This window comes from Pleurodeles waltl, chromosome 8 (assembly GCF_031143425.1).
Source record: "Pleurodeles waltl isolate 20211129_DDA chromosome 8, aPleWal1.hap1.20221129, whole genome shotgun sequence".
In the NCBI taxonomy this organism is placed as follows: Eukaryota; Metazoa; Chordata; class Amphibia; order Caudata; family Salamandridae; genus Pleurodeles; species Pleurodeles waltl.
The window spans coordinates 287,219,145-287,231,374 of NC_090447.1; positions in this window are offsets into that span (position 1 = coordinate 287,219,145).

Consider the following 12,230-nt stretch of genomic DNA (forward strand, 5'->3'; position numbering starts at 1 on the left):
GGCCCATACCTCAGTCCCCCAGGACAAGTCAATCAGCAGTGTGTCCACCACTACAGGGACCCCAGGGCACACCATAAACCCAAGACAATCAGGGACCTGGAGTCAGTGGCAGTGGGCACACAGTTCAGGGGACAAAGGCACAGGACAACAGGGAAGCTGGGAGGACTGCTGTGCACCAGGAGGAGGACATGCCTAGGGAACCGACTCTCCAGGAGGCACTCACCATGATCCTGGGAGCATACCAACATTCCCAAGATACGCTGGGCCAGATCCTGAACAAGATGCAGGAGAACATGCAGCTGCAGGAGGGACAGTACCTAGGGATCAGGGAGGACTTGAAGTCCACACACCCTTTTCTCCATTGCAGGGGTCCTGGCAGACATGGCCATCAGTATGAGGGAGGCAGTCTTACAACAGCGGGCTCCTGACACTAGCCAGAACACTGATCAGCCCTCCACCTCTGCTGCCACTAGTGGGCAAGAGGCCCCGCCACAGGACCCACAGGCCACCAGCACCCCTCCCCCTGCAGAAGGAGAGCCACCATGCAAACGTTCCCTGCAATCCAGGCAGAAGCCAAAGACTATTGCCAAGACCCCCGCCAGGAAATAAGACTCCACCCCAGCTCATTGCACTTCACCCTTTTTGTCAGAGCCCTGTAATAAACACACTTAGAAAAAATACAAGTATGGAGTATGTCAAATGATTTCAAATTGTATTTGTCTAACAAGGTTCAAACATTGCAATTCAACTGTACAGTAATGTCTACATAGGAAAGACCTGTAGTTGACTGCACTGAACACACCAGGAGCAATAGTGGGGCATCAACATCTGCAAAAAGAGATGCCAATGGGTACAGTGACTGGGCATAGAAGTAGGAATTCACAGCCTGCCTGTGACAATGTCACACCAAACTGTCAAAGAAAAGTGAAATAACACTGTCTTACCTGTGTGTCATTGGAAGTATTGATGAATGACTGCACTTCTGTTTTCCTCATCCTCATCCTCTGCCTCCTCATCTTCACTGTCCACAGGATCCACTGCTGCCACACAGCCATCTCCAGGCCCTTCCTCCTGCAGAAAAAGCAGATGGCGTCTCAAGGCAAGGTTGTGCAACATACAGCATGCCACAATGATCTGGCAAACCTTGTTGGGTGAGTAGCACAGGGATCCACCTGTTAGATGGAGGCAATGAAACCTGGCCTTCAGGAGGTTGAAGGTCCTTTCTATTATCCTTCTTGTTTGCCCATGTGCCTCATTGTAATGTTCTTCTGCCCTTGTCCTGGCATTCCTCACTGGAGTCAGTAGACATGAGAGGTTGGGGTAACAAGTCGCCTGCAAATATCAAGGGGCAACTGTTAGCCACACCATACACATACACCAACATCCACTGAGTGGGAACCAGGGCTCACCTATTAGCCACACCCTGTGCCTCTGGAGTTGGAACATCACATTTGGGATGTTGCTATTCCTCCGAATAAAAGCATCAGGCACCGAGCCTGGATACTTAGCACTGACATGGGAGATGTACTGGTCCGGCAAACACACCATCTGCACATTCATAGAGTGATAACTTTTTCGATTTCTGAAAACCTGTTCATTTTGCCGGGAAGGGGGACAATTGCAATATGTGTCCTATCAATCGCACCAATGATGTTGGGGATATGTCCCATTGCATAGAAGTCAGCCTTCACTGTGGCCAAATCCTCCACCGGGGGGGAAACGATGTAGCTGCACATGGGTTTAATCAGGGCAGACAACACTCTGGTCAGCACTATCGAGAACATTGGCTGTGACATTCCTGCTGCCAAGCCCACTGTCACTTTGAAAGAACCAGTTGCTAGGAAATGGAGCACTGATAGAACTTGCACAAGAGGGGGAATCCCAGTGGGGTGACGGATAGCAGATATCAGGTCAGGCTCCAATTGGGCACACACTCTGTGATTGCAGCCCTGTCAAGTCTATAGGTGAGGATAATGTGCCTGTCCTCCATTGTTGGCAAGTCCACCAAGGGTCTGTACATGGGGGGATGTCTCAGTCTCCTATTCATCCACAGCAGCTGCATTCTATGGGGCAAACAAGTGAGCAGCTGGTTATTATCTGTACATTGTAACCACTACAGTTCAATGCATATTGTGATTGTTACAATATTATGGTGGTATATGTCCTGAATATGAAAATGTGAACTGTGACGCAGTCAGGATCCATGAACTGCCCCTCCCCCCCGAAATGGCATCTGCCTGTCCGGTATGGAGGGACAGCTGGAAGTGAGGTAATTCCACTGACATACGCCGTTGCGGGAGGCGGTCGAGAACTGCTGTGCAACTCCTCATTGGTTATCATTGGGCCCTATGGGTTACAGTGGCCAATGGTGATGTACGCCGGCGGTGACGGTATGCACCGCCGTGGACGTGACCACCATTTTCTACCTTTTCACTCACTTGCTACCTGACCTTCAACAGGACAGGACCTACACTGCATGTGCTGCTGTGACCTGTGTCTGGAACCTACCATGGCCTGTGTGACTGGGGAAAGAGCCCCTGCCTTCACCTCGGCGGAGTTGGAGCAACTGGTGGATGGAGTCCTACCCCAGTACTGACTGCTGTATGGGCCTCCAAACCAACAGGTAAGCACACTGTGAGCATGATGCATGGTGCACGAATGTATGGAGTGGTGTGTGTGCAGGCCCCGTGTGGGGGGGGTGGATGTCCCCTGGGCAGCGCGCAGCATGATTGCAGGTCCACGTCTGTGCTAATGCAGATGGGAAGAGGCATGGTGGGCCCTGAGTGTAACAGGCAGGACGGTCTGACTAATACCTTTCCCTGAGTGTATTTCTCTGCAGGTCAGTGCCCATCAAAAGAAGGGTATATGGGGTGCCATTGCCAAGGACGTGGGGACGCTGGGGGTCTACGGCAGGTGGACGGTGTTAGGACCCGAGACGCTGGGCACGGAAGACAGTGGAGGCCCAGCTGGGGATGGCCTACCAACAAGGAAGGGGTGCCCGTCCAACCCTGGCCCCCCCTGATGACCCGCATACTAGCGGTGGCCTATCCGGAGCTGGATGGGCTCTTGGGGGCATCACAGCAGCAACAAGGGGGTGAGTGCAGTTTCCATTATTACAACTTATGCCTGGTAGGGTGGAATTCAGGTGGGGGATGTGGGCCTGTGGGTGCCCTAGGACAGGCCTGACATTGCAGAGTAGGTCCCATGTTGGGAAGGGTTCTGATGTGAAATTCCTCCAATCTAGCTAGTAGGCATCCACTACTGGGCAGGGGTGTGTGGGTCTCATGTATGCTGCCGTTGGCAGTATGTGTCCCTACCCATGGCATGGTGACTAGCATTGTAACTGGTAGTGCATTGCCTAGTGTGTAAGGATGCACCCTGTGTGTGAGTGTGTTGTGTATGCCAATGGTGGTGTTGGTTCCACCATTGACCAAGTGTATCCTTTGTCTCTCCCCTCTTTTTTGTTTTATCATCCTGTCCTTATGTGCATTAGCATCATCTGGCAGAGGACCAGAGGCACCGGTGACCTAGGGAGCTGTATCCCACAGGACCCAGGAGGCCGAGTCCACTGACGGTGAGGGCACTAGTGGGACGGAGAGCAAGGGGAGCCCCACGGCAGAAACTGGAAGGGGCAGTTCAGACACTGATACCTCTTCCGATGGAAGCTCCCTGGTGGTGGCAGACACCTCTCTGCCTACCCCAGCTACAGGTACAGCCTCTACCCCCGTAACAGCACCACCATCCCAGCAGCCCCTCAGCAAGTAGCCTGTGCCAAGTAGCCTGTGCCCGCTCACCCAGGATGGTGAGCATCTCCTTTGCTCCAGGCACCTCAGGCTCTGCCCCAGTGAGCCCTGCTGCCCTGAGTGAGGAGGCTATTGACCTCCTGCGATCCATCCCTGTTGGGCAGTCAACCATTGTAAATGCCGTACAGTGGCTGGCAGCCCAAATGCAATAGCCCAATGCATTTCTAGAGGGCATTCACACTGGCTTGGCGGCCCAACAGAGATCAATCCAGGCTCTGGCCTCCTCTCTGATGGCAGCCATTGTCCCTGTTTCCACCCTCCAACTTTCTCTTCCCAATCCCATTCCCCTCAACCCCAACCTATCCCAAGCACAATGGGCAGATGAGCTTGCACAGAGGACAACACACAAGAGTGGACATGACAAACACAAGCACCACACTTCATCCCACAGGTACTCACACCAACACCATCCAGATGCAGACATACCAACACCCACTGTCTCCACTCTGGCCCCCTCCTCCTCGTTGTCCACCTCCCTCCCAGTTGCGTCGACACTCACATCTGCATGCACTACATCCTCATCCACTAACCCCATAACCCCCCTACCCCCACCACCAGCACACCTATCAGATTACACACCTCACTGGCAGTCACCACCCCCACATACATGCACACGTCCCCTGTGTCCTTTCCCTCTGTGTCTGTGCCCCCTCCTCCCAAAGTACACAAACGCAAGCACTCAGACACCTAACAGCCATCCACCTCACAAAAGCATCCAGCACATGCACCTTCACCCAAACACAGCAGACTGAAACCTCCTACAACCACTCCCTCTTCCTCCACTCCCAAACCTTCTCATTCTTCCCTCCCCAATGTCCCTAAGCAGCTTTTCCTTTCCTCCATTGACCTCATTCCTACCCCTCTCCCCGTCCTTCACATCAGGCCAGGGTGGTCAAACCCATGCAAGCACCTTAGCCATCCAGACCACAGGCTCAGTAGTGTCCCCAGCAACTCCAGGTGGGAATGGATGCCGCAAACCAGCCAGCCAGACAGAAAGGGTGCCTGCCCCAAGTGCTGCAGGAAAGAAGGGCAAGGAGCCTGCACCAAGTGCTGCAGGAAGAAAGGACAAAGAGCCTGCCTCAAGTGCTGTAGGAAAGAAGGGCAAGGAACCTGTCCCAAGTGCTGCAGGAAGGAAGGGCAAGGAGCCAGCCCCAAGTGTTGCAGGAAGGAAGGGCAAGGAGCCAGCCCCAAGTGTTGCAGGAAGGAAGGGCAAGGAGCCTGTCCCAAGCACTGCAGGCAGGAAGGACAAGGAGCCTGGTGCTTGGAATCAGTCGGAGACCCCACCACCAACTATGGTGGTGTAGCCATCCGAGACTGCAGGAGGTGGGCTGGAGCCTCCCCCCACCACCATCACCACCAGCTCCGCCAGCAGCGCCACCACCAGCACCACCACCAGCACCAGTGGGCAGCGGTTTGAGGCTGCAGGGGATAGGCTGGAGCCTCCCCCCACCACTACCAGCAGCAGCAGCACCACCACCACCAGCACCAGTGGGCAGCCGTCCAAGGCTGCAGGGGATGGGCTGGAGCTTCCCCCCACCACCACCAGCTCCGCCAGCAGCACCGCCACTAGCACCACCACCAGCACCATTGGGCAGCCATCCAAGGCTGCAGGGGATGGGCTGGAGCCTCCCCCCACCACTACCAGCAGCAGCACCAACATCAGCACCAGTGGGCAGCTGCCCAAGGCTGCATGGGAGGGGCTAGAGCTCCCCCACCACCACCAGCACCACTGCCACTACGGAACAGCAGTCACCGCTGGCGGACATTCTGTAGACCTGCTTCCATGGGCTGCTGTACGGCCTGCCCCCTGCAAATCTAGTGGGTATAACAACCACCTAAGAGGCTGTGACCTTGCACTCCCCAAGATCTGTATCACAGGGCACAATGCCCCCTCCAGAACCAGTGGAGAAGCCATCCATCCACCCTATCCTCCCCAGGATAAAGCTCACAGGTCACGATGCCCCCTCCAGAACCAGTGGAGAAGCCATTCTGTCACCCCTTCCTCCCCAGGATGAAGATCACAGGGCACGATGCCCCCTTCAGAACCAGTGGAGAAGCCATCAACCTGAGAGACTGTGGCCTCGCATGCCCCAGGATCAAGCACAGGGCATGTTGCCTCCTCCAGAGCATGTGGGCAAGTCACCCACTTGAGAGACTGTGGCCTTGCACTCCCCAGAGCCAACCACAGGGCATGTTGCCCCCTCCAGGACCAGTGGCATTGTATCATCTGCTGGCTAAGGTGCCGCCCTGTTCCCCGTTCCCCTGAGGTCCCTGCCTCTTATTGAACTGATGCCTCTGCAGTGTTCTCTCCATGTTGTTGCAGGAGTAAAGTGGGGCCTTGGACTTTATAATGTGGCCCTGTGGCCCACAAACATAGAGGACTGGACAATGTCCCTACATTTGTAAATATGTATATACTTTTTTATTTGGATGCTCGTATTTCTACTATTTTATCTTATTACACTCACTTTCATCAAATCCCTTTGTCATTGCAATATTCCTGAGGGGTTTGGGGTAAATATGTTATGTTGCTTCATCTGCTTGCGTGTACGGTGTTGGGTGAGGGGGTGTTGCGTGTGTGTGTCACTCTCTTTTTTCTCCCTCCCTCCCCTGTGTGCTAGGTGGCTGTACTCACATGGTCGTCTTCACAGACTTTGGTGCTCGTAGTGGAGCAGCAGGTAGAAGAGCATGGGGAAGACATGCAGCTCGGGCTCCAGGGTGGCGTGGTTGTTCCCTGAGTCTCCACAGGTGAGTCGTTTCCCTTCTGTGCAGTGTTTCCGCCAGGCTTTTGATGTCGTTGGTGCCGCCCCGGCAAAGGTGGCAGATTGGTGTGTCATAATACATTGAGTGGAACACTGTCTTCCGCCTGGCTGTAGGCGGTTACCAATGTGGTTCCTGTTGATTACACCCTGGCGGTCGGTGTGTTAAAGTGGCTGTACCTACTGCCAGGCATTATCACCAACAGCCAGGGTTGTAATGAGGGCCTGTGTCTAGTATTTAAACGTAAGGCATGCATAAAGTTACTGTTAAACATATCCTTACAGTGACTAGTACCCAAAAGCTATTTTCACTGTAGCAAGTTCCTTAGAGAAACAACGGGTTGCACAATTACATGTAATAATACTACCTATATCTAGAAGACACCTAGAAACATAACTATTGGGCTTGTTGTAATTTTTATCAACAGCCCAATTCAGTGGTAAAGTCTGATTTTAGTAACTATTAAGAAAAAGTTTACTTGAGGAACTTGCCTCTGGAGGCTACTTTGCATTACCCTCCAAATGTCAACTGATCAATAGCCCTGATGAGGTGTAGAAACTGTTCTCGGCGCAGAGACAAAGTCCTTGGTGTAGTCAGGTGTTTTGTTCCCCTAGTTGGAATACCAGCTGGGCTGTAGCCGGGAAGTTAATTGCCTTCAAAGAGGCTTCCCATGTAAAATGCAGATGTTAGATGATAGCTGAACAGGCCTCTTATTTTGCCCTCCCTGTCAGGCAGACAGCAAACCCAATAGTGAAATACTGTTCTTAGAACTGGCCTTGAGTGACTAGTGAGGATGGTCTACTCATTGCCTGGCCACATCTCTGGATGGACAAGCAGGCTCTACACCCGGCAAGAAGGGTTTCAGTATCTTTGATTTAGCGAGTTAGGTGCACTGTGGGATGGTGTGCAGCACAGCTCACTGAACTGCTTCAAACATGGGTTGGGTTACTCCTGGGCACTTCTACCCTACTGGTTAGAGAGGTGCCAGGAGTCACTCCACCCACAAGGTAGTATTAAGCATAAATGAAACATACTTTGATGCTCTTGAGACTCTGGACCTGTGGAACAACAGAAGAAGAACTGCAATTACTGCTTGAGACCTGTGACGAGATCTGGAGGGCTGGAGTGGAACCAATGGGTCATTTGGCTGATCTCCTGTACAGGGAGATGGACACAACAAACTGCAAGAGACCTTTTTCTTGAAGCATCCAGCAGACCATTACCAACAGGACCGAACCTGGTCTGTGCAGGTAGCTTCTGCTAGAGGGAATCGTAAACTGTTACTGAGGTCCTAGAACACTTGGCAGTGTCTAAATGGGCTTCTTCAACGACCTGTGAATACATGAGACTTGGAAAAGTATTGGACTTCAAGACGTCCGAAGGACCAGGAAAAACCAGCCAAGCCAATCCCCCAAGGGGTGACCTCAAAGGGCTGAAGAAACAGGTCTCCCTTGCTTGGACTTCACTATAGCAGCAGCAAATTCATTTTAGCTGAAACTTAGCGAGAATGTGTTTGGCCCTGAGGAGCCTTTGTCAGGCACAGCCTGCAGCCTTACCATACTGGATTATGTCAAGCTCTGAAAAAAGGCTAAGTCTGAAGGTAAAAATCTTGATGAAGTGAACATGCCAAAAGTATCTACCATTGAGGGGACTTCTCCGGAAACATAATACAAATTTTCCTGCTTGGAGAAAATTAATAGATTTACCAGGAATTCATCCTATGCCTACCCAATGTGATATAACCATCCTCAGATACAACTGGCTACCTTTCCCCGCCTAAAGATCTTGACTTCCAGAAAAAGGCTAGGCTCTACAGTAAAACCTCTGACCAGAACAAACCTATTTGGTGTATCCAAATCCAACCCTTGTTCCATCTCAGTCAACTTGGAATTGCACCAAGGACCTTTGGCTATTATTTGCACATTGTGCTTTTTGATGTTTTGGTGCTAGTTTTACTTAAATCTATAAACAATTCTTAACTCTGGTTTCCCCTATTGGATTTTTACTGTTTTGTTGTCATTTAGTTCAACTGTGTTTTAATGAATTGGAGTGGGGTTTTTATTTTGTTGTGTTGTGACTTTTTAGCTATTTTTGTACACCTAAATTATTTGCACATTTTCTTTTTAGCTAAGCCAGTGTGCTCTGTGCCAAAAGCTACCAGGGGTTGAACTCAGGTTTAAATTGCTCAAAACCTTAAACTGTGATGGACATATATCCACCCTCCCCAAAAGAAAAAGCTTCTCTTAAGATGAGTAATGGGATGAGCTTGTACAGCAGACAGGTTAATGGTTCCCAAGCAATGGAAATTGAGATGATAGATGGTTACCACCAATTCAGAACAAGCAGATAGACTACAAAGCACCACTTTCTATCTCAGGTACACTGACGTGTTTAAGTCAAATGTTGAAAATGCCACTTGATGGAAATCTGAAAGGAAAGGCAGATGATTGTCAGAAGTAAGCTAGTACATTTTAAATTGGTATTTTTTGTACATGTGCCAAATGCTATCCAATACCCAAAAGACTGTGTTCAAACGTTTGTAACTACTTAGGGAGAAAATGATACTTTTCTTGTTGGAAGTTGCCTGTTGTTGTGCAATGACAAAAATGGTTTGTGACATGGCACTGTGCACTGTGCAAGTGTCTTTGGTGGTTTGCAAGTTTGGTGATCTGATGTGCTTGCAGTAGTAGTGTGTTTGTGTGGGTGTGGGTGTGTGTGTGTGATTTGAAGCAGCATGTGTGCATGAGTGATGGTGCCAAGTTCATCTAAAGGTGTCCAAATTTCACAAACATGGGATTAAGCTTTTGTTGGGTGTAACAGCGAGAACTGCTATTTGTTTTCAAGGTAGTTAGCTATCTGGATAGTATGAGATAGTGTTCTCATTATTATACTTTTTTCTTTTAGGTATTCCCTAATACCTGATAAATATGAAATGCAAATTTGTTTATGTCACTTTTCTTTGCAACATGATAATCAAATATGCATAAATATTTTTGAGGCAAGTTTGTTTTAAGTGATTGTCAAGTTTAGGGCGGGGAGGAATTGTAACTGTGTCAGAGTAATCACAGTAATTTCAGCAATTTTGTGTTACTCTTTTGACACGAAATTAGAAAAAATTATGTGGTTACGCTGGTTTGTGTAACTATGAGTAATTTGACACAAAAATCCTACTGCTTTAGCACGGGAACAACAAAAATAGCAAGCGTTGGAGAATGCTGGCTAATGCGATTCATGTTTGCTTGCATTCAGTGCTACTGCATTAACTTTGCGCTAAGAAAATAGTGCCTAATGCTAGGTTACATTCCTTCTGTAACTCTGCATCATCTTGAGGAATTTTGCATAAATGCGGATCAGCAAATGACACGAGCTATGCTCACCCCCTAATTAAGTTGTGAACAAAAAGACAGAAAATTTTGATTATTATGTACCTCATTTACTGTTATTGTTCAAGAGAAAATAGTATTGATGAATGTAAATAAGTAGAAGGGCGTCAAGCCATTTTCAGTTAATTTTCTATCCTGAAAAATTCAATGAAAACTGAATAGATGCATATAAGATTAGCACAGTATACATAGGTGTAGATGGGGCTTCTTGCTAGGCTACTTAAATGAGACAGGATGAGCAGAATTACATCACCCACTTTGGCTGAAGGCTAACAGAAAGACACTTATTAAGAGTCTGGCTGTCCTGGGACCGCCAGACTTGTGGTGGAGGTCAGATTGCCGCCAAAGCAGCGGTCCGGTCCCCACATTATGACCATGGCGGAGCCACCACCGTCCAACTGCCAGAACCGCCAGGTTGCCGGCAGTCAACATCCTGGTGATGCTAGCTGTCAAAATCTGCCAGGGCAGCGCTCCAAGCAGTGCTGCCTTGAGGATCACGAGACCCTTCTCTGCCAGCTTTTGCATAGTGGTCCCACCGCCATGCAAACGCTGGCAGAGACGGAGTGCAGAGGCCCCCATGGACAGCCCTATGGATGGGCAGTGAAAAGCACTGTCAGTGCTGTTGCACCCGATACACCGCAACATTTCTGCCGGCTTGTAATCGAGCCAGCGTAAATGTTGTGGTTAGTATTCTGCTGGGACAGTGGGCAAAATCGCTGTTTATGCCCACAGGCCCAGCAGAAACTCATAATTGGGCCGGCAGGCAGAAAACCTGAGTGGCGGTTTTCCATCCGAAAGAGTTTGGCGGGCAGCCTCTCGAAACTCGAAATGAGGTCCTCAGTCTTTACTGGCTGTGCTTATCAGCCTAGATGCAAGTCCTACATAAGAATTGCTGGCTCTTCTATTATATCAGGCATATCACCTTATTGTTAAAAGGAATGTGGTTGTGAATCATCTCTAAAACGAGAACTAGGCTTTTATTTTTAGAGCTATAATTGGCTTAGTGTATAGAAGAATGAGGGTTGAATTGCTATAAAGTGATATACTTATATCACTTTATTCCATGTTGGAATTTTTCTTGTTGTTTACATTTTTTGTAAATGTTGCAGCTATCATTCTGTTTCTCTTCATCGTACTAACAAGTTATATTGTGTGCACTATGTTAAAATGTTGGTTCTAAAAAGAAAATATTTAAAACATATCCATGCTTTCCTAGTTTCTTGAGCGTTCTCTTTTTTAAAGAAAGGAGGTCTGGAGTTCCACTAAATATCTGTAAGATTTTACATATGTTTAATTGTTACCTGAAACACATCTCACTCAAATATTGCACAGTGGGATGTGGAATGGTTACAGTTCAACTGTGTTTTTTTGTCTCAAATTAGCTCATTGGATAGGTTTTCAGTGACAGGGGTCTACAAAAGTGAATTTTGGGTGTGTTCAAGACAATGTTGTAGAAAACCTATTAATAATTTGCTAGCACATTTGAGGGTGCCTGATTGCATGCCTGTGTGTACCTGTGGGAATTTGGGCTTCAAGTGAGCAATGGTGTTTGATGATGTGTGATTACTTCTGCATGTGTGTTTAGGTATTATAGTTCCCATATGTGTTTGACTGTGCGTGTGATATTATAAATATGTGTCTTATGGTGTGCATTGGCCCACATCCTTTTAAATTCTTTCACATTTTCATATGTCTACACATCTCAAAACAATATGTTGCTTATGGTTTGTGAACATGCCTATCTATTTTTTACTAGCGATGCTATGAATGGGGGGGGCATGGTCTGATCATGGGGAAAATGGCCACCTGATCATTGAGCACCGTGCGCCTGGAGCTGACGGACCTTAGGGGAGCTTTATCCTCCCCCCCTCCCATGGAATACAAGAGCCAGCCACTGGGTGACAGCAGGTGCCCTCAGAGGGCCCAGAGATCAGCGGCAGAGCCCGCAGCCTGTGGCACAGAGGAATTTCGGCAACACAGCTGCGCATGATCAAAGCAGCCGGACGGAGTGGCCTCATGTGAAGCTGCTACATCGCTGCACCGCTGGAGGCCAGCGCCCCTCCCTACTCCACTACACCTACACCTCACCTCCCAGAGTGTTTGCACAGGCCTGCAGCACATCATAGGGCTGCGGGCCTGATATCTTCTTGTGCTTCTTCTTCACCCACTGGATGCCATCCTCGCTCAACGAAGACCCGCGGGAACGGGCTGATGGCTGGCGGGGCCGGCGGATGACTAGGGGTGCTCCTCATCCCTCTCACCCCCACCCTGGTGGATTGGGCTG